Raw genomic sequence first — 24,778 nt, forward strand, 5'->3', positions numbered from 1 at the left:
CCGTGGCGAGGACCCCATAAGGGGTCTTCGCCGCGGCATTCTGCACCCGCTGGAGTTTCTGGGTCAGTTTCAAGGGCAGCCCCACATAGAGTGAGTTACAGTAATCAAGCCTGGAGGTGACCGTCGCATGGATCACAGTGGCGAGGTCAGGGTGAGAGAGGACCAACTGCTTAGCTTGGTGGAGATGAAATAATGCCGCCTTTGTTGTAGCTGTAACCTGCACCTCCAAAGAAAGGGAAGCGTCAAATATTACACCCAAACTCTTGACAGAAGGCGCTGGCACTAATTATTCCCCAACAAGGGATGGGAGTTGGCCCTCTAACCCCATATTGTCCTGACCAACCAAAGGACCTCTGTCTTCGAAGGATTTAACTTCAACCAGCTCCCACGTAGCCATTCAGCCACAGCTTCCAAACATCTGATCAGTGTGTCTGGACCCGAGCCGGGATGGCCATCCATCAACAGAAAGAATTGGGTGTCATCAGCATATTGATGGCAACCCAAACCAAAATTCTGGACAAGCTGGGCGAGGGGGCGCATAAAGATGTTGAAAAGCATCAGGGAGAGAATTGTGCCATGCGGTACTCCACACACCAAGGAGTAGCGCGATGACAGCTCCCCCCACGCGAGCCACCATGTAGGTGATAGGAATGTCTTTCACTATAAAATGGGGATAAAATGAACCCATGAAAGTAACAAAATGATTCTTCAATCTCTAATAGGTATCCCTTTACAAATGTTTGGGTTGAGCTTGAAGAAGTTGACAGGTGGGGCAGGTGGCAGAAATGGGACCTGCGGTGAATTAACATTCATCCTTATCCACATGTACATTCTACTTGTGTCTGAAAAGAGTTACTATCTCTAGGTAGTCAAGCTGTCAGTAGACTTGAATAGCTTCATTATTGTGAAGAAATGAAATATGATGAACCTTGCAGTAATCCATTACTAGAAAAACAGTTTTTAAAAGTCTATAGATAGCTATTGATGAGTATCTCTGCAAGCTATATTAGCCAACTTAACAAAAAAAGAACAGCTTCACTGAAATTACAGATGTTTCAATTAGTTAGCTTTCTATTTATAACACCTTTAAAACTGCTGACAATATCTGAATGGATATCATTAGACAAATGATATCTTCAGATGCATTATTCTCCCTCTCTCTCTCCCCTTCTCCCTCCCTCTATCTTTCCCCTTTCTTATTTTTAAAATAATCTTACATCTTCTAGCCAAAGGCGCTTGTCTATATGGCTGGACAGGTAGCCCGTTTAATTGAACTTGCATTGAACATGCTGTGTTTGCTGTTGATAGGCATGGGTAAGACAAAGACAAATGCCAACTCAGCAGATATTGCTATTCAGAATTGTTTTTAAACATCTTTAATCTCTCATTCAGATCACATAGTATCTTTGATTTGTCTTCCTCCTTCATCCCCTCCCAACACTCATCAGTTCAAAACTGCTTTATCTGGAGTGGTTGGTGAGCAAAGTGGGAATCTATGCAGCCTATCCATCACTTTTTCTCTTAATTGAATGACACCAGAATTAGATCGATAAAATGAAACATGAGACAACTTTGCATTTCCACACTCACTTATTCTCCCTTCTCTATTACTCCCAGCCATCATCGTGACCAGAAACACTAAGCATGGCATTTGAACACTGTTGCCAAGCACGCAAGCTGTTAGTATATGAATAAAATTGTCAGGAAAACAATAACACTTTTACATTAGAAGAGGCCAAGAAGTCAATGCAAACAACATTAGCCATGCCCATTCTGAAGGGTTATGTTACTGACAAAAGAGAGAACCCACAAATTCTGTTGCTTCCAGAGTAACTCCACCCATTCCTACCTCCCTTTCCCAATTCCTTTCCAGCTGTGTCTGACTGTGTGACAAGTCGCTGATATGACCTCTCTGCTCAATTCTGCAAGTTTCACAATAAACCCAGACCAGCTGTGATTTCCTTGTATACAAGGTTCCTAAGCTCTCCAATGCATTATTGATAACCTCATCAATGTGCAAAATGCAAAGGCTGACACAGTTATAATCCAGCCTTTTCTTGAAAAGCTTTAGCGTTACCAAGCGAATCAACAACAACAAAAAGGAGAGAAGACAACTAAAAGTAGACATTTTGGTCAATTGCACTCGTAGTTTTTTTTCATCTGGTCAATATGATATGCTGGTTCCCCCTCTCCTATCCTTTTCAACATTATTTTGCATTTTTCCACTGTGGCCATATTTTTATTAATCTCACTGTGTACGCAGGAATTATTCACTCCTAAACTATATATTTATATAAATATAAAAATATTATGCTGCCTTTAACTATTACCCCAATTATATATTTCAGATTTTCAGATAAGTGTACATAAATCGATGGCTAGCCAACCAGCTCAAACATACTTAAGAAAAAATGTTTAGTATGTGAACAGCAAGTAAGATTTCTTCTGACATACAAATATTTTGCTACCGAAGTAACATGGAGATGGTTATTAGCACAAGTGATCAAGTAGGAGTTAAACTGCACACTATATTAAGTGTGCTTACACCTCGCCACTGCCCTTTTCCAGCAAAAGCAATCAAAGCGGGCACTAGTCAAGACTGGGCACAGCACAGGGAAGGTTAGGGGTGAAGGAGGTTTAACCCTTTCCACTTCACACTGCTTTCCAACCGAGTCTTGTCCGACAGCTGCAAACAGCACCTGCAGGGGGAAGCAGATCAAAAAGTGATGTGCTTCTAGCACCTTTGTTCAACACTCATTTGGGATACCATTGCCAGGAATGACAGTTGGGTTACTATGACATTTCTCCCTTCCATCACTTTGCATTTATAAAGGTAAGGATGCACTTTGATAGGCAGAGTTCCACAAATATGGAGATTAGGTGTTGATTAGTGGGAGCTAGTTATTTCCCAGGGGCAATATGAAGTTGAAGTTGTAAATGACCTTTTACCAGCTCAATCAGATCCTTTCTTCTTAACAAAGTACAGAAAAATGAATTAGCTATCAACTTTTCCAGTTTTCTAATTTATAAACAGCTAGAAGAATTGTCACAGTTGCATGCACGATACTTTTCTCTGTTAAGTTTTTTTCCCAGTACCAGAATAATATGTTGACAACAATGAGAAAGTAAGATGACTTAAGTGATTGTCTTCTCATCTGCGTCACAGAGTATTGTCACTTAAATTAATCAGTTTTTGACAATAGATGTTTTCATGTTGGAAAATATTATTAATAATACAGAACTTTTTCCTTTAAGCCTAGCAATAAAATACAGACTTTAACAAAACAGTTGGAAAACAGTATTAGGTTGGATCAAATCAAACACGTATCTAATATGGCAGATTTCCACCCCCACCCCACCCCACCCCAAACCAGGACCAGCCAGCTCCATTTGGGAGATCCATCCACAAGGGCATCATGATAATGGTGGGAGGCATAGGCTACCTCTGAACATAGTACTTTTGTTCAGCTATAATGGTCAATATTCATATCAATGTGCACTTGAGTCACATGAGTTATGTGTCATTGATGCAGTGTTGGTGATGGGTGTATGTTTATATGCATCAGTTCTCCTGTTATAGTCCTCAAGAACTTTTAAAATGGGCAGACAATGCATAATGTCACCTGTGCAGTTCGGAAGTGCCAAGCCTGAATTAGAGTCAAATTCCCCCATCCAGTGTCAGGAGGAAAAGAAGCAAGAACAGCAGAGGAACTGTGTCCCATGCAGAGCATCAACTTTACATGCAAAACACCCCATGTTCAATTCCTGACTTCTCCTGGTAGGGCTAGGAAAAGACTTCACTCTGAAACCCTGGATTGCTGCTGCCAGTCAGTGTCAACAAAGCTGAGCTATTTTGACCTGATGTGGCATAAGGCTGCTTCCTGTGTTCCTATAAAACAAATAAAAGCCTGTATAAGAACTATAAATTCTAAAAGTAAATGGGGATTGTCATCTATAATAAAGTTGGAGTGGAAAATCCACCCTACAAACTTATATGCAAAATTAGTAAGTCTGAACGGGGAAAACATAGAAGGGCAGGAGGCAGCTCGTAAAGGCCAAGCAAATATTAGATAACGATTTTTTGCTATTGAAGTCTCCTCAGGGTAAACAACTGGTAGTGCCAAAGAAATTCAGTGATATGATGTGTAAAAGTAGATAATCTGTACCATAGGTTGGTCACCTGATTCAGAATAAGATTGCATGGTATTTGTCAGTAATCTGCACCAAGAAGTAAAAACAAAACAAACTTTCACTAGGGTACAAAGAAAAAAAATCATTGCAAATCTATTCTTCTTTGTCTGTTAAGTAGTGTTACTTAGTTTAAAATTCCCAAATGAATAATGCCATCATTTTGATTACTTGTTTTCAAGTATACTATTTTAAAAGGGACATACTTAAAAGGTTTCCAATTATTAGTATCAGTATTTATTTTGTTGCTAATGACACAAATACTGCAATTAATTTTGGGGAAGTTGCTTCTATTTTCATTTTTAGAAGCAACTACTTTCAAATTAATTGTGGGAACTGATTAATTAACACCCTTTGCCATCTCTTACTTTCCAGATTCTACCAGTTTGTGAAATGTTAAAGCCATATTTCCTCGAAGATAACTGGAAAATTCTGCTGATTGGATTTGCATGAAACAAATGCATATCACATTTTGAGTCAAGTTGTGTTTTTTTAAGAAGCAAAATGTTACATGAAAAAGAAATGAATATGGGGAAAGCTGTACCTACTGCAGAAGGATCAAAGCCATACCATTCATTACATAACCTATGGGGAAATTCTGGGTGATGAAATTATTGTGGGAAAAGATCTATGCACAATTTGTTCAAAATTTGCTGAACATCAAAGCCATGAATCCCGATTAGGGATATAAAACGTACATCCATCCCATTCTCTTTTTTTTACTTATTTACTTGGTCATTTGGGAGGGGGATGAATACTTCTTCCTCCAATTCTTGTTCTGATCCCGGACGGTTTTCCTCACCCTGATTAAATGCAATATCACTAACTGTCAGGGGTGGAAAGCAACGTCAACTCAGATGTCTCCACAACGGCATTGCCTCATGCACTCTTTCTGCCCCGGCTTTGCCGGTTTCTGGCTTAGTAGCACAGGGTCATTCAAGCTTACTCAACATTTTAATTGGCACAGCTACTCAGCAGCAAACCCTCACACAAGTGCCAGCCTCCTCCTCATCCCCAAAACCACAGGAGTAAAGCACACAATCGGCAGAGCGCTTCCACAAGCCTGCCACACACGTCCACCTTTGTACCAGGTTCAGCATCCTTGCCTTCAGCCAGACATTTGTCTCATTAAGCAGATTCAATCACATTTTGATTTAAACAAAAACATATTATAGCAATCCATATCGGCTATTTGCATGGCTTGTGTTTTCATAATGGCACGAAGGCCTATTAATAAAACCTACTTGACTGAGAAAATATTTGAAGAGCTCTGCCAAAGCCTACCACGGCAGCAACTTTGAAATTTCCATATCAAATTATAAACTTTGAATGCCTGAAGCACAAATAAACATTCTAAAGGCTTTTAGCCACAAGGAGATAAGATCTCTCTCTGGGGAGAGTGCCTCAAAACTGCTCCATTGCCTTTGTGCAGACTACTGGAATGTGCTTGCTTTTCATTTCTTTCTTTGTGTCTGGCTCTCAGGCCTCACAGGCAGTGTCTTAAGCCAGGCAGGGTCAGTGCAAACAGAGAGCAGCATTCATGGACAGATCAAGTTTATGTGAGAATCTGCTCCTCCTGTGCCCTCAATTTCCATTTGAATTGTTAATAAAATCTCAGCCTGAAAAGCACATGATCCCATCAGTGGAGAAGTCATGCAGAGAATCCTCCAGCTCAGAAAAACAAAATTTCTTTATCTTTCTCTCTCTCTCTTTTTAGGCATCCCTCTCCCGCATTCATGGAAATTATGCCATCTAACCTTTCCTACTCCTTAGCATACCCAACCCCATCATCATACCACCTGATAGCCGGTGAGGAGTTCGCCTTTAAAAACAACAACTAGACGAAGAAAACAGCAAACACAAAAGAAAGCATTTAGAGAGCAACAAAGAAACTAGAATAGCAAACACTTCACCTTTCTCAGACGTTACTGCTGTGGACATCATTCGGCAAACAGAAAACACTTTTCACATTTTTACATGAATTCTCAACAGCTGATAAAACTGCATGGAAGAAATTCCCATTGCTTTCTGACACTAGGTGTCAAAAACTATGGATCCACAAAGATAATGCAAGGTCACGTATAAAGCAAAGAAAAGGGCCATCGCACAATTAACTTGGTTGCCTGGTGCAAATACTGTGCAGGAACAAGAGCCATTCTTTGCTTTACATAACGGACATGCTTCTTCCTAACCTTGCCACGAACTAACTGGGCCTCTTGTTTCTTCTGGCTTTGCTCCTTGCAAACTGTTTGAATATATTGAACGCTTTTCAGAGGGATGGGCTGATGAACGAAAACATGAATTCCCTCTTACCCCTTAATAAGGGTTAAAGGGGGTGCCAGTGATCAATTGTAGAACAAAAGGAGAGTGACTGAAGATTCTAAACAATATACTTTGAGCCTGGCTCTCTAAATTGCATTCTCCATCTCCATCTTAAAATAGCTCTCAGTTTAAGGAGAAAATGTAACTCAAGTAACTACTGCATAAAATATGCATGACAGCCACTAGGTTTCCTTCGAATTATGAAATAGTCTTCATGGAACATTCCAGCCATGAATGAAGTACACACATGATAGGCTATGTTTTCATATATGTTTCCATATTAAATGCTCAAATCTGGTTGCATTAGGCACTCATATGAAAATTATTTCAGATCTACTCTTAGTACCTTATCTGCAAGTAATTCCTAACCATGAAGGTTGCCTTACTTCCAAAACAGTCTTAGATCTTGAACTGCTTTATGAAACATTAAGGGCCTATAAAGTCGGACAAAGAATATTGGGAAAGGTTTCAGGAAGCCTAGCTAACGTTTATTATTTTAATTATTTAGTCTCTTACATTTATATACCATCTACCATGTTCAAGGTGATGGACATGTGATTCTCAAGTAGCCACACACATCTATGCAATGACCAGATCCAATTCTGCTTAGCTTCCGCAAGGTGGTCGCCTAATGTGCCTTTAGAACATGCCCTGGGACATGTTAAGTCCTAATAGACACTGGAGATTAGACCAGAAGGGTTTCTGTAAACAATGTAAGATGCAGAAAGATGGGACTGGGATAATTCTTCAGCATGTATAGGGTGGTATACAAATTCTAATAATAATAATAATAGCTTAAACCACCAAGCCAAAAGTAACTCATCAGTGATGTATGGTGGTCTAACAAGAGCTCAATAAAGGGGTTTTGCCTGTAATTGCAAAGAAAGATGGGTTGTCAAACATCTAGCAGACCACCACACCTGACTCATAGACTGCATTTGGTCTAATGGATCATAACTTGGGGAGCTGGTAGCCTGCTAATAAATATGTTGGGTAATTATTATTTGTAGAAATTCAGTTGCTTTGAATAACTTTCTAACTGAACGTCTATAACTTTCGGCTGACTATGGACCCACTCCAAAAACTGTAGGCACTTTGGCCCTGTCTGTTCCCTTGCTAAGTTGGGTGTGTCAGCCAAGTAGGAGGAAACATGTCCCCCACTTCTTTTGACTATCTGGTTCCTACCTGGTCCAGGCACCTGGGAAACTCAGTGGGGCCAGAATCAAGAAAGTCCCCTGTCTCTTCTCAGGAATGGTTTCACTCCCTGCATTGCTGAATGCCTCATCTACCACTCTTTGCTGCTCTGGGACAGGAAAAAGAGGTAAGGGGGCTTCTTTGGCCCTTCATCTGCTTAGGAGCCCAGAACGCTTCTGCCAATGGCAGTCATATGGGCAGCCTTCATGCATCAGTTTTTAATGGAATGAAAGGGAGTCTTTGGCTGCTTACCCCTGGAGCTCCTTGGCCATATGACAATTAAACCAATAAACAGACCACCTCCCAATCTCAAGCATCTGTCCAGCTTTGCATCTGAGAAGGGTTAATACACACCCAACGCTACAGTTCCAAGGCTAGAACAAAGTCTCAGATAACTGAACTCGCCCGATAGAAGCAGTTTGCTTACCATGGTAGGTAAAGATGTGGTAGCCTGTTCAAAAGATCTCACCACATTTAAAATCTCTATACTATTTCAAAATAAAAAGTGGGTAAAGAGAAGCAAAAGGTCATATGCTATTTGTTCCTTATAAACAGATAAAATAGATATTATTTTTTGTCCTACTGGCAGCTCTGAAATTCCTGCACTTTCACTTATTTCACTTTCCAACCAATTTCTGGAAATCAAGAAGTGATTCAGAGGAAAACTGAAAGACAGTACAGATCATGGATAGTTAGGGACACTTTTGACTTCCTTCTCTTTCATTTCAGGAAAATGGTAAAGAACAGCGTGAATGACAAAAATCAAGGCATTGTTCACACATTTGGTTACCTTGACATTGCAACTCCTTAACTCACTTAGACCTTTGGTTTATTTATAGAAATTAAGAGGGAGAGTTGAAAGTGAAGAAAGAGCCTATAAATAATTAAAGGATCTTGATTCACTTTCCTTTTATCTAAGAATGATCTAAGAATGATCCAAGATAATATGAATCAGATATATGATAAAAAAATATCTGTAAACAAGAGTGCCTAGTTTTCATTACTTAGAATCAACAACTTCTAAAACTACCCTGGATATCCTTGATTGTGTGAATATGATTTTGTTATTAGGGAATAATAAGTCACAATGCAGCTGTTGCTGCTAAAAACTTAGAAATATTTCTTTAAGGTGAAATGACTTGGGTGTCTGCTAGTTTAAAAAGTAATTAAAAACAAATGTATCCTAATAGGACAAAATAGTGAGTGGGAAAAAGCAAAGCATTCCCTGTCTTGCTAATGCTGAAATAAGGCTCCAGGCACACAACCCTGTTTTTTCCTTTTATTGCTGAAACTAATGAGTAATAACTTAGCTCTAAAAACTGCTATTACAGGCCAGTTATTATGGATGACATTTTCTTATTACATGAGCACAGTATGTATCAGTGAGAGGCAATCAATTGTGAACTGGCCTTAAGAAAAGCCTGAAATTATACGTGAAGCAATGCCTGCCACAGCAAACAAAGCAGACAAAAGACCTGGGCCTACACAATACTACTTTCCACTTAATATCACAGAACGTACACAAGACAACACGTTCAAAGCCGGTGGTCCAGGACTGCACCACTTGAGCTGGCCTAGGATGCTTCTACCTAATATATTATGTGAAGAGGGTGTTCGTTTTTAACATTTAAGCAGCTGATCCCACCCCACTTCCAGCCCACTGGCAATCTGATGTGGAGCGTTCCAGCAGCTTGTGATATTGCTGTTGCTGTCATAGGAGCCAATCCTGGGAAGCTGTGGGTACTTGGGCACCCACAATAATATAATCATGGGGGCTGGGCACCCACAAGGTCAACGAGAAAAGGCAGTAGGCGGCAGTGGTGCTGCCTCTGAGAGAGAAGCAGTTCAGCTCCACCCTCTGCAGCCAGTGAGCAAGGCACCCTTTGGGGGGGGAGCCTCAGATGCAGAGGCAGAATCTCTCTGCCTCTGCATCTGAGCCCCTCCCCGCAGAAAAGGGTGCCTTGCTCACTGGCTGCAGAGAGGAGGGAGAGGAGCCACTCTGCTGCAACGCAGATGTGCAATGTCACAAACTCCATGCACAATGTTGCTGGTGTTGACCTTTAAAGCCCTAAATGGCCTCGGCCCAGTATACCTGAAGGAGCGTCTCCACCCCCATCGTTCTGCCCGGATGCTGAGGTCCAGTGCCGAGGGCCTTCTGGCGGTTCCCTCATTACGAGAAGCAAAGCTACAGGGAACCAGGCAGAGGGCCTTCTCGGTAGTGGCGCCTGCCCTGTGGAACGCCCTCCCATCAGATGTCAAAGCGATAAATAACTACCTGACATTCAGAAGACATCTTAAGGCAGCCCTGTTCAGGGAAGTTTTTAATCTGTGATATTTTAGTGTATTTTTGGTTTCTATGGAAGCCACCCAGAGTGGCTGGGGAAACCCAGCCAGATGGGCGGGGTACAAATAATAAATTATTATTATTATTATTATTATTGCTTTGCATTTTTGGAGGAGCCCCCCTTCCCAAATGCAATGTAACATCGCATGTCGTATATGTGACGTCACACGTACTGCATGCAGGCGTGTGCGTGTGATGTCGCAAATCTGTTTTGTAGCAGCGGGCACACACAATCCTGAAGGTGAGGTGGCGCCCCCAGGTTGGTGTAGCTTGGCTCCTGGTAATAAAGCTAATTTTCTTTGATCGGCATTGCTAAGCACCATTTAAAAAATAGATTTAAGTGATCTAAGTAAGAGTGAAAGAGGAAAAATATCAAGGGGGGGGGGGGAATTAAAATAATGTTAAAGGTAAAGGACCCCTGACAGTTAAGTCCAGTCGCGAACGACTCTCATCTTGCTTTTGAAATATACTCAGAGTCCTGTAGTGATTTCATGCTCTTTATTGCAGCTTGTAAAACAGTGATATAATTGCCCCCCAAACCTCAGGCTTTTATATACATTATTTAAACAATGAGTCCCGTCTGATTGGCTGATTCTGCTTCCCTCCTGGAGCCTGATTGGTCTTTTCCTGCAGGCCAATCAGTTGTTGCATTCTAGGATCCTACCAGCCTAATAGGCTGATTAACTGACTCTTGGAGCCTGATTGGTCTTTTCCTGCAAGCCAATCAGTTGTTGCATTCTAGGATCCTACTTGCCTATTGTTCTAGGATCCAAGCTTAGTACATAACACCTTACTGGCCGAGGGAGCCGGCGTACAGCTTCCAGGTCATGTGGCCAGCATGACAAAGCCACTTCTGGCGGACCAGAACAGCGCATGGAAACACCATTTACCTTCCCGCCAGAGTGATACCTATTTATCTACTTGCACTTTGATGTGCTTTCGAACTGCTAGGTTGGCAGGAGCTGGGACCAAGCAACGGGAGCTCACCACGTCGCTGGGATTCGAACAGCCGACCTTCTGATCGGCAAGCCTAAGAAGCTCAGTGGTTTAGACCATAGCACCACCGGCGTCCCAAAATAATGTTAAGCTTAATGGATTCTGAAATATTTCTATAAACAGACACAGAGATTAATATAAATGCTTGCATTCTGAGTTAAGAGTTTATTAAGCAGACAAGGCAGCTAATAACAGCCTAAAAAGCGTTTTCAAGTGTATTCTTTTCATGTGATTATCCAAATTATTCATATATATAATTTGGATGATCACATGAAAATAATACAATTGTTTGACATCCCTGAATGTCCTGAGAAGAATATCCCAGAATTTCCTTTCCACTTATTCATCCAAATTATTCATATTCATCATTTAACCTAATTGTAACCACATTAATCAAGCTCTTGCCACCCTATCAGCCATTCCACCATACATATTGAGCTAATGTTAGGAAGGATTTTATGACATCTCAAGGTACAACAACTGAACGGAAACCAAATATATTGGAATGAAACTACACATGGTTTTAAAATTAAATTAGAAAATCTTGTTCTTAATTCTGAAGGGACCTGCATATTGAGCTATATATTCTTTACTGATGTCTGGGTCAAGATCTTATCAGCTTTATTATGAAGAATGTCAATAATAGACTACATGAAGATAAAATGTTTAATTAAAAATGAACACAGTATCCTAGTTATCAATCAGAAAACGGGGCCTATCACACACTGTCCTCCTTTTCCTATTAAACATTATTATTACACATTGTGGAATTTGTAAAAAAAAAAAAAAAAGGTCAACTTGTATATATATCCCTTAGACAAAATAGTTTAAAATTAGTTGCATCCTGGGCAAGTTATATACTTCACTGATCTGTGCCAACTATAAAATGAATGAGTGTGGTCTCCTTTGCAGCAGCCCTCAACCTGAATTTCTGGCTAATAAATATTGTTATTCAGAACAGGCAGTCTCGGAGAGAGATCAGCCTGGTTACCAGACACTTCAGAAGCTGCTTTGACTCCACCTACCCTTCAAACCATAGATCAGAAGGTTATTCAGCTAAAATTGGCAAAGGTAGGATTTCAGCTTCTCAAGGCACTCAAATACCAGCAAATGAAGCTGAGAGTTCTTGAACAGAATTTATTTAGTGCTTTTATATCCCAACTTTCTTCAAAGAAGGCAAGACAAAGTGAATGGGATTCCCAGGTGATCTCTCATCCAGGCTCCAACTAGACCCAGATTTGTTTAGATTCAGAAAAGCGACTAAATAATCTGACCTCAGAAATCACTAGGACTGAACACCATTAGAAATACAGTATAAAGGCTGTCAAAGTATAATTTTTCAATCAAACTAATTCATTTGCACAATAATGTTATAAAATACTATACAGTAGCATGCTTTAGTTAATATCCTACTTTTTTCTTCCTTTCCTTTCCATTTCCTGTTTTACAACTAATGCATCAAAGGTAATCATGCACAGGCATCACCTTCAAAATTTGTTGCCAAGCACCAAAATGTGGCCTCAGCAAGCATTGCATGTGAAAAGTTTTTTTGCCTGGTGCACACCACCAAACAAAAGGTCACCACTGGCATTTTTTATAAAACATATCTGTTGGTAGTCGTGGGGCCTCTGGTTGCAAACACGTCCTTCACATCTTTCTATGCCCACTGCTAAACTCAGGGGGCTGTGTGTTTCTTTCCTTTAAAAGTGGTGTATAGCAATGGGAATAGCAGTGCCTTCTGATAAACACAGAAACAAAGCAAAATAATAATAATTCACTATTAAAGTAAATTTAAAGTAATAATTCAAAATTTTGACCTAACATCAAATAAGCCAAATGATGAATTAAATAGAAACTGGAAGGAAGAGTTATAGAAGCAAATACTCCTAATTAATAGTATATTTGCTTATCAGATTTTGGTTGAAAAGAGCAAGAAAGAATAGCCAGTACTGTAGAACTTAGGAGAATTGGCCTGACCCAATCATGACCCTTTACAAGAAAGGAATAAGAGCAAATTCAAGTTGATGCAGAAGCTGTAGTGAAAGCATAAAGGGCTATTAATGAATTACTCTACCTGATCAGTTCAAAAGATAGTGATCAGGTAAGAAGTTTCTCTCCTCTTGACAGCTCCTCTATTTACAGGAAAGGAAGTCCTCTTTCCGTGACAGAAAGCTTTCTAACTACTGTGATTGTTGCATGATAAGTACAATTATTGTGCACGAAATGCAATGCTAATGCTCAGCTAAGTTTGGTTCAGAATTAATTCGCAATTGCGACAACTGAAAAGTTCTCAAATTAACAAAACAAATATTTTAAAATGTTGACCTGTTCAGCTGATGCTCCAGGAGCACGAATGACCCTCCCAAGATACAGTACTGATATTCAAAGACAGCAGCAGCAGTGTAGATCATGTGTGGAGTTATGCAATTAGACCTTGCCCTTAAACCTGAAAATCAATGTAATTGATCAACAAATAGACTACTGGCAGAAATGCTAGATGAGACCGTAATTCAGGATAGCATGAATGCGGTCTGTAGCCAGAACTAGGGAATGTAAGTGATGAGAAAGGGCAGCAAGAAAGGACATGGAGTGGGTGGAGGGGAGTCAGATACTATTCAATAGTAACTTTTAGTCTACGGCATAAGATGTCGACAACATGTAATAATAACCAATGAGATCATTTTTACAATAAATAAATAAGTGATTCTCATGCTTACACCATGGGCTTATGGATCAGCTTAAGCTTTATCAGAAACAAAGGGCAATAGTGCTCTAGTTGAAGCATCATCACATACTTAGGAATTCTGAGTTGGCAAACTAAATTGCAAGTGAGGGTGTGCTCAAGACGAGGCCACCATGGGGAACACAGGGTTCAAAACCCCTTGCTCCCATGGTAGCCTCTCAATCTGGATCTCATGCACACTGACTGCAAAAATTACCTGCATTTAAGGGTGGGGTTGTGTGAGTATTTTTTTTCTCTCACAGAAGAAACTAGTTAATTTTTCTGTGCAGGAAACTCATTGCACCTACTAGAACAGTCATGTCCAACTCCCAAGAGACTGCGATCTACTCCCACTAAAAAAAAACTGGCAGTGATCTAACCATTGGATTGACCAAAGTTGTTGAGCTTTTGACATTCAGAGGCATACACCCTGTAACACTAAATGGAGCACAAACATCCTCACCCAGAGCTCCTAACAGTACCTCCATCTTGATATGATTCAGTTTCATCTTCTTCACCTCCACTTAGTCCTGAAATGACACCAGACTAATAAAATCTCTAAAGCTGGATGCCTCATTGTCTACAAACCCAAAATATCTCCTTCTCTTGTGCACTGTGACATCATGTGTTGCTTTGTCAAACTTAGAGAGTACAAGGTCATCTGGAAAAGGTCTCTAGTGAGACATTCAAGTTACAACACCCCCTGGCCAGCAACTTTCATTTCAAAAAGCCACACAAACTATTATTTATAATTTCATTTTATTCCCTTTTATATCCCACTTTATGAATTTTTCAAAGGCTCTTAGTTTATATATATTCTTCCTCTCCCTCTTTCTCATCAAAGGTTTCTAATTTAGCTTGTGACATCAACAACAATCTGGAAAGGAAAAATCAGGCCAAATCTCCCCAACAGCTTGGGATTCATAAAAGTATTGAAAATGTGACTTTTCCTTTTATAATTTATACTGATGTTTACCACAACTGTTGAAACACAAAATGGTTCAATGGCCATCAAATAAAAACACTTAGAATTTATATAGCCTATTTACAGCTCACTTCAAGTGTTTAAAGAGCTTCACATGCATTGCAGCAGCAACATTTGCAATGACCATGCCAGGTAGGAGAGTATTATCATAACCAAATTCTGGGCTAAGGAGAAGGGATAAAATACTGAATATTGATTAGAATACAACATCCTAGTAAATTTGTTGCCAATGTGACCTTTGAGCAAGGGAACTTTCTACGGCACAATCACAGCCACTCCACCAGATGTGCAAATACAGTAGGCTATGCTACCTAAAAAACAAAAAAAACCCACCACACTAGAATTATATGGGGTACTTTGTAGGGACGCAGTTGGCGCTGTGGTCTCAACGACAGAGCCTAGGACTCGCCGATCAGAATGTTGGCAGTTCGAATCTCCGCAACGGGGCGAGCTCCCATTGTTCGGTCCCAGCTCCTGCTCACCTAGCAGTTTGAAAGCACATCAAAGTGCAAGTAGATAAATAGGTACTGCTCCAGCGGAAAGGTAAACGGCGTTTCCATGCGTTGCTCTGGTTTCGGTGTTCTGTTGCTCCAGAAGCGGCTTAGTCATGCTGGCCACATGTATACCGGCTCCCTTGGCCTATAGCGTGAAATGAGCGCGCAACCCCAGAGTCGTTTGCGGCTGGACCTAATGGTCAGGGGTACCTTTACCTAGGGTGCTTTGTAAAAGACAACCACTGATAATTAAAAAAATCAAAAAAGATACTGAGAAATATAATAAATGTATCTCAAAAAAGATACTAAGCAAATAGATTTTGATTATATATTCAAGTATCTCAAAAAAGATACTAAGCAAATAGATTTTGATTATATATTCAAATGATGCAGCCCATCATTTATAGCCACCATTTATTTTTTATACAGAACATATTCACTAGAAAGTAACAGATCACCAAGTTCTTACATATAAATGTTGCATAATTTATTTATTGCTCCCCCCCCCCCTTCTTACTGGTCTAACAACATACTTTATTTTCGCTTCTTAGCGTTTCACTTACTCATGTCCTACATCCTTTTGTTTCGTGTTTTTGTGTGTGGTTTTTTTTATAATGCTTCTCTGGGATTGTTCCCAATAGCTGACCCTGTGCCCCTTTGGTCAAGGAATCAGGTCAAGTGCATGACATCCAATGCTTCTCCCTCCTGATGGTTGTCTACTGCTGCTAGGTTCCCTCCACAGCATGTTAAACATCTGTGCAAGTGAAAGCTTAAATATGGGTGACTTCAGCGTAAAAGCTGTTTGTAGAAACCAAAGCCAGTAGCAAAACTAGCCTAGAATTCTCGAAAACAGTACACAAATTTTAAACACAATAATCCATAATAAAATATGGAACCTGCAACTAAATGGTTATTTCCTAGCACAACATAAATCCTGATCTTGCTTCATTTCCTTTTTGTCAAGAGCCAATAATCTGTATACTCAGGCTTTAAAAGAGGTTTTCCTTTGCTTAAAAGCAATGGCTGCCACAGTGACCTGGGAAAGAAACTTCAATAGAGTTATTGTTAACACACACTAGGAGTTGTTCGAGGATATTTTAGTAGGTGCCACAAAACCCACAACTGTTAAAACAAAGGAAGATGGAGCTATAGTCTTCACAAGCCTTTTGATTAGAAGACAACCGTTGGAATTTAATATAAAAATAAGCCTACAAATGGTAAACAATGGGAATTTAATATTAAGAAATATGAACGAATACCTAAGTAATTTAGTCAAGCAAAAAAATATGAAGAGGCCCTAGAAATATATATTTATTATAACCAAATTTTCTACACCAGTTTTTAAAAAGTGTGCTAACTCATCCACTGTTCTGGAGCAACACAGCAGCACAAGAAACCCTCTAACTCCTGTTTCTGGGTTATTTTATGTACTTGGATTTTAACTTTTTTTGGACTGACCACTCAAAAATTGCTGGGGTTTTAAAACACATAAACGCCTTTCTTTGGTGCCTGCACCACTATTAAAATTAAGAAAATCCTAAGGCAGTGTCTTAAATCCATCCCTTGTATTCTCATCATTATCTGCACCCTTTCCACAGACAGCCTGAAGCTTGTGGACCACCAGAGGAAAGTTTGAGCTATCTACTACAAACCAAGTTTAGGGCTGGGTGATATCTGATTTTGAATACTGTGATATATCACCAGCTAAACATCGTGATATACCAATATATCACAATGTCTGAAATAAGGATGGAGCTATGTAGAGGCATTGGCTGGCTTCACGGTTTTCCCTGAATAGTGATTTTTCCATAGCATGCACCCTTCCCCCCACTCACACACATCATGATTCATGATACATTGCCAGGTCAAAAATTATGAAACCGCTATCACAATATCTTGGGGGTACCTCAAGGACTGCCTTTCCCCATATGAACTGACCCAGACTCTGCAATCATAATCTGAGGCCCTTCTTTGTGTACTCCCTTCCACGAGAGGTCTGACGGGTGACAACATGAGAGCGGGCCTATTCTAAAGTGACTCCCCATTTGTGGATTGCAGGGATGCCACTTTGCCCCCCCCCCCACAGCAGGTGCCCGAGGCGTGCAAGCATGTGTGTGTGATGTCAGTACACCCGCAGAATGCTGATGTAACTGATGCATGATGCAGGGGCATGCCAATGTGACACACACATGTCCCGTGGCGTGTGCATGCCACCAAGTGGAATCTGGGGGGGGCACCCCTTCCTTTATAATTTGTGGGGACCCAGGGTGCCGCATAGTCTGGTGTCTATGGTGGAATGCTCTCCCCAGTGAGGCTCGCCTGGTGCCTTTGTTACATATAGTTTGGTGGAAACATTTCTTTACAACCAGGCCTTTGGCTGCTGATTAAGCAACCTATGGCCTTTTTATTGTGTTTGTGAAAGTGGGATCATTTATTATGTATTCTGTGTTCTCATTTTGTATGTTGTGACCCACCCTGTGCTCTTCGAATAAAGGGTGATATACAAATTTAATAAATAAATGATAAATGATAGGTTTGTGAGACAGTGCTTGCCTGTGCAGAAGTCATGCTGGCTCAGTATTTTCTAGGCTCTCCCCACAATTGTTTTTAAAAATTGTGTTAAATTGGCTATTTTCCCATCCTTAGGTATGGAGGCTATCTGAAGAACAAGTTACACATTCTTGTTAGAAGATTAGGGATTTTACATGTGAGTTCTTTGCAAATTCTCAGGTGGATGCGATCTGGATCCAGTCTTTCCCAGCCCTGCCGGAAGATGCCATGGACTGGAACTGGAATATTTTGGGTGCAAAGCATGTGCTTTATCACTGAGTTATTGCTCTTCTCCCAATGCTACTTCTTCTGTAATGCTACTGTGCTGAGCATATTGCATAAAACACTGAACATATGGCATACTGTAGTGTCTTTGAGTGACAAATTTCTTGTTGACAAGGTGCAAACACAAACCTGTATTGCACCAGTTACTTACTACTAACAAAGATTCTCCTTTCCCTGTACTCTTCTATTGGTTGTACTGTAGTTTCTGGCAACCCTCCCCCTACACAGTAACCATATTATTAGAAAATGTGCTGGACCACAAAAATGAAGGAAGATTGATGTATGTCAAACCACACCTTTAAGTTTAAAGATAAATAAGCAGACAGGGGTATAAAAATACAAAAGAAAAGATGTGGAGATTAAAGGCAAGAGTTTCAAAACATTCACATTTTGTTCTAAGATCATTCCAACATATATTTTATAGTACTTGCCACAACTATCAAAAGGCATGTTGTGCTGCAGATATCTTTGCCAAATAAACATTATGACATAAACATTACATGCTGTTAAATATGGGAAGAGTGCCAAAGCAGTCGTGTTCATCAGAATGTTTCCATTACTTCAATTTTTTAAAAAAAACCCTCAAAATCTAACTGCATCATGAAGCAAACACTGAAAATTCTAGTTTAGTATAAAATGTTCCACCCCTCTTTATTACTGAAACACTTTTATTTAGGTTGAGTTATTCACTTGATGCATCATAGATCTGGTTATTACTTGACTGAATGCATGAAATTGGTCTTCCAGATGATTTATTATCTTCACAGGCTTCTGGCTTCCAGCAGAAAGTGTGTGGAAAGTGAAATATCACATATTCGCTATTGTGTGTGGACTGGTTGTTCTTCCCAACCATTGTACATCAACCCACTTTCATATCTGGTTATACAGTAGTTACATAGCCCCAGTAGCAAACCTTTTACTCTTTGGTAGTAGTAGTAGTATTAGTAGTAGTAGTGTGTGTGTGTGTTTGTGTACATATTTGTATTCTTACAAACTTACATGTAATATCACCAATACCAGTTTTATGTTAGTTTTTAGCCATTTGCACTGATTACTACAGAGCATTAAGACGTGAGCACTATAACTTTTAAATAGCATGCAATCATGATGCTTCTTTCCAAGGCAGCTTAGTAAACTATAATTGTGTCTATGTGTTTTCTTTAAAGGTCAAAGGCGAACAGCAGTTTAAACCCACATTTTAGTAAAACAAACTTGAACTTTCTAAACAATAACTCTCCTTTTTGTACAGTGATGGGGGATGGCTGCTTCCTGTCACAAGGCCTCAACAGAAGATAGCAGTTTGAACTAAGATAGCCTAGATAAGCTTTCAGCTCTGTTAAAAAACAGATGCAAAAAAACAGCATTGCACACAATCCTTATCACCATTATGGCTAAAAGCCCTAACTAAAATGATCTGTTAGACAACATATACAGAACACTGATACGGCATGACACAAACATATGCATGGTGTCATGTTAACTTAGGATGTAGCTGAAACAGAAGAGTATATATAATTCTTCAATAATAAATAAGGGCATAGATTATTTTTGGAATCAAATGCAATGTTGAAAGAATTGTTGAAAAAATGAATGGCTAAAAGTATATTTATGCTGATTGTCAGAACCACAGTGAATGTTTTACTGGCAATTTTATCATGCCTACTGACAATTACAAGCAAATCTCAAGAACTGTCAAGTACCCTTCTCAATTCCCAAATTTAATCTAATTTCCAAGTGAATACTGACATTAATAAATCTTCAGAACAAAATGTTTGACACAATATTAACCAATATTTTCAGTAAATGTCAAGAATGTCCAGGTTACTTCAAAAAAACACCCAATTTATTCTCATTTGCAACATTTAATAGAAAACGCCAAAGCAAAATGGTCGAATTATGCCTCCTTTTCATAGAGTTGGTGCATCAAACTGTAGCAGGTGACTAGTTGGAGTGAAATCTTTATGAAAAATCATCCCTGCACATAGATGGCAAGCACGTCATAAAAATACTAAGCTAAAACCCTTCTTTTTTTCTTCTTGCCATCTAATTTTCCATGTACAGTGTTTTGTTTGTTTGTTTGTTTGTTTGTTTGCATGCATTTGCAATCCATCCTATGAATTCAATCTGCATTCTAAAGTGGTACAGTCCTGACATAGATTTATTACCTCTATGAGAACTAGACCCATTCACTGAATACAACTTTTCTTGTTTGCATTGTCTGAAGATGTTAAACGTGTACAGTAGATAACACAGTATCATGTTTTCTGTCCTAACCTAAAAACACACCTGCATCCTTATAAGCTGCATTGCTATAGAGAGATATTCAATGAAATGGTAGCACTTTTGTTTATGCAACTGAATTTCTTCTCTCTATGTGCCCACCACACACTCCTCTAAATGTTTTCCAGTTGATCGGGGCAATTCCCAGAACTTAGGGGGCGGGCAGCAAGAAGAAAGGAGGGAGAGGAAGTTTTGCTTTACAGCCAGAACTGTTTAGATGAATAGTATCCATAGAGTTTTAAACTTTTTAATACAGCAAAATTAAGACAAATCCTAACAACATACTTTGAACTTTCCAAAGCAATATATTTCACTCTGTTGCAACAGGCACACATAAGTATGCCACCTAATGGAGCTGTCTAATCACAGCAATGCATTCTGATGTTTAACAGTAACAATTTGCAAAGTAGTTACAATTATAAATGATACAATGTTAAGTGCTTTTCACATTAATGTCATAATCAAAAAATATGTTTCATTAAATGTTTTGTCAAACTACTTTTGTTCATTAAGAAAGCATGCATATTTTAATAGTATTTGTTACTTATAGCATATACAAATGAACTGATGGTTCAGTGCAGAAAACATCTTTATATACATGTATTTTATATGCCTCAAAAGCAATTTTTAAGAGGAGAAACTGCTACCACTCTCTTGTATTATTTTCTTTACAGAGCTGTTTGTATTACAATCTGTCTCAAGTCCATGCACATATTAAAAGAATAGAATAGTAAAATCACAATGCAACAAATAAGATGCAGCTAATAGCCCGACTGACACTGTAAGTTAGGCCCCCCAGCACCATCTATTCATAGATAAATAGATATGATTGTGTGCAGAAATGTTGATGCTCATGGAACATGGATTGCTTAGACCATCCCAATTTTGGGATCACCATCCATAGTTCATATTGTGACCAACAAGGCTAGATCATCCTGCAATGTTTTATTATTAACTGCCTACCTTTTTTAAAAAAGCAAATAGTTAAAATCTATACTGAATAGGTGGGTTAAGTTTTTTAAAAGATGTCTGATCATGTTTACAATAAAAATCACATTTATAGCATACTCCAGCTGCATACTCCAAATCAGTATTAAATCCATCTGAAGGCAAATAATAATAATAATAATAATAATAATAATAATAATAATAATACCTTTATTGTCATTGTACAACCTGTGCACAATGAAATTAAACGAGCCTCCCTCCCCGCCACCCCGCAAACACTCAGTCTCGTTGCACTATGTGTGCTTATCGAACAACACACCACCTCGCAAGCAGCAATTTCACTACTTCTCCAGTACATCTTCTCCAAATACAAAGTGACCAAATATCAACAACCAGGGTATGATTTTTATTTATTTTAAAAGCAATATATATCATTCTATCCTTCACACAAAACTGGCATATTGGTAGATAATATGGCCAATCAGAATCTCAACCAGGCCCTGATAAACATCTCCCCTAAGGGCAGGGAGGGGGAAGGTAATCAAACAAGATGTAAGCAGCCAGACTCTTTTGTTCCTTGATAAATATTTGCCTTTGTCTTTTGTGATAAGGTCTGCTGCCTGCATTTCAACCTCAGAAAGGCCCTGTTGTTTCTGCAGAGAAAACATTTAATTAAGATCATTGCTGATTTTGCAGCCCCCCTGTGTGCTAAAGGAAAGCCAAGAAAGCAGGTAGGAGGGGGGTTTTTTTGGGGGGGTGGAAAATTAAGCCAACCTCCTTGTGTTGTAAACAGGGAAGAACAAATGTTATGCAGGTTCCACAACAAGGAAACACATGCCCTCCTGCTGAAAGTGCTGGGGGGGAGTTATCTCCTGGAGATCCAAAACTGCACGGCTGTGGGAAGAGGGCAGGCAAGCAGCCTACAGAATCAGGGCTGTGGGGGAAACCAGGAATGAAAGTCATGCGTTTAAAAGGCTTCTGTGAGATACTAAGGACAAGGGGGTGGGGAATAGAAGTGCACAGATATTCTAATAAAGGTACTGACAGTCAGTGACAAGGCCATTTTTGCTCATATCTAGACATGACAGTGATTCTCTCATGCTATTAAAATAGTAGGAAGCATAATGTAGAAAGCGAATTTGGTGGTTTCCCCAAATTCTTAAAAGGTCAGTTCTATTTTTTTCTTTTTTACAATATCTTTCAAATTATGCCACCATGTGTAATGTATTGAATGAGAAGCATATAGGTAATTAAAATCAGTGCACATATGCCAGCTAGGCTCACTATACTTCCTGATTTTCCTGGACATACAGGGAATACCACAGTCAGCAGCAGTACAGTGGTACCTTGGGTTAAGAACTTAATTCGTTCTGGAGGTGAGGTCTGTTCTTAACCTGAAACTGTTCTTAACCTGAGGTACCACTTTAGCTAATGGGACCTCTCGCTGCTGCCGCGCCGCCATCACACGATTTCTGTTCTCATCCTGAAGCAAAGTTCTTAACCCGGGGTAGAATTTCTGGGTTAGTGGAGTCTGTAACCTGAAGCGTCTGTAACCCGAAGCGTCTGTAACCCGAGGTACCACTGTATCTGGAAATCAGTCAAATGTCTGGTAAAACCCAGACATATGTCAGCCCATTTCGGCAGTGCGGGTTTTTTTCATAAAAATAGCTCAAAAACTGCAATTTTTGGGGCCAACAAAACAAAACTCGACCAACTTTGCCCAAAAAAGCTTAACAATTTTTCTGTCCAGATTTTCACTGTTTGATGTATGGTAATCCTATGCTAGCCTTTCAGAAATAGATTGCATATGCGACAGAAATAGAGACTCCAACATCACTGAGCTCCTTATGGATTTTAGTTACAAAAGTTAGTTATTTGAATTGCTATAAATAGATTTTCAAGATGCTGTACTTAAGATTCAGTCTTCAGATTCAGAGGCCCCTTTTGTTGCATGTATTTCGGAAACAATAACCACACTGCCTTATGTCTTTCTTGCAATTTGTGTAAATTTCACAACAAAGGAAGCAATAAACAAAACCAGAGTGCAATGGGATTAAGCCAAAATTATCTCAATTGATCTTCTCCACAAGTGTAGGGAAACCAGACTCCCTTAAGAGCACTCATGATGATAATGAATAGCAAAAAATTACTCGACTAAAATTACATCAGCCTAAAGTTGACAGTAAGAAATTATTATGTTGAGTGTTGGGCACACAAATGTACAAGAATGAAAGCTGAGGACTTTTGACACTGGAGAGGTACTTCCTGCAGTCTTATCTTTGCCGCAACAGCAGGGCTGCTATAAACAAAGATGATTGTGAAGCTCAGGCTGAGATATCCATAAGAATTCCCTGAGATAGTCAGTGGAAACTTAAAAGATCTTTTAAAATGTAATGTATTTTCAGAACTCTCAGAAAGCAGAAGACGACACAAAAACAGGAGTGCAAAATAAGCTTACAGTTAAATGTAGATGTAGAGTTTGAAGCATATTTTATCACTCTGAATGCATAAGAACGCTGCACTAATATGAAATTAGTCTTTAAAGAAAAAATAAACCATTGCTTAAAATTAGAGAGCCTGCAGAGTGTCAAAATGTTCAAAACCAATTAATAGAAAATATCAGCATCATAGGTTGGAATAGACAGTCTCTCAGTGAGTAGCATTTTCAGAAGTTTATAGAGAATGTAAAGTGAGGCAATAATTTAAAAAGAGGAATGTTTCTAAAAGAAGAGCAAGAAAAGCCGTGTTCAAGTGAACACAGGAAGGTATTGTCCATGTGTAAGACCACTGGGATACAGACAAAAGCCTTTCCCACAATACCCATGTGCCTGGATGCTCCTCTCCAGACCTTGTATGTTTTACATGGCGGTCTGAAGAACGTTTCCAAGTATGGTCCATTGAAACCTGATTAAGATGTGGGGATATTTCTAAGCAAGTTCAAAAGGACACTTTTGACACTCTTTTCAGGCCTTCGTGCTACACACACAAAGAGCCAAAGAGGAGCCTGTACACCCTGTGATGTGGGGGGCAGAGACTACATGTGTACCCCTACCCTCATTTATGGATAAAACCTTCCCATGTTCAGGTGAACATGGCTTTGCAGAGTCTGAAACAAAGATACTAATGCAGCCTAGAAGATTGTGGATAGTTTATATGTTCGAGTAGTATACATGAATCTAGTAAGAAAACAGTTCCTCCTAGACTGTGCCAATTCAAGTGGGAGAAGTAACATGCCTCAATGTTCGTCCATTTATAAATATTTCCTACATATCCAAAGCTAGCACGCCAGGAGGAAGCATTCAGCCTTGCCATCTCCCTTATATGCTCATTTTCTATGAGCTGGATTTCCCCCTTCCTACATCAGCAAACATTCGAGCGTGTAACACAGGACCTGAAGAAGAGCATTTCCCACTTGATTGTAAAGTTTCAAGTGGAAATGTTGGACATCAACAAAGCCATTTCATGACAAT

The 24,778-nt window shown here is 39.5% G+C and overlaps 1 long non-coding RNA gene across 6 annotated transcripts in view; it reads right to left on the reverse strand.

Annotated features, from left to right (window-relative positions):
• The window catches only part of LOC310761459, a 228,222-nt gene that overhangs the window by 110,103 nt on the left and 93,341 nt on the right, over window positions 1-24,778 (reverse strand). The window lies entirely within an intron of this gene.

This window comes from Podarcis filfolensis (assembly GCF_964270895.1).
Source record: "Podarcis filfolensis genome assembly, chromosome: 4".
In the NCBI taxonomy this organism is placed as follows: Eukaryota; Metazoa; Chordata; class Lepidosauria; order Squamata; family Lacertidae; genus Podarcis; species Podarcis filfolensis.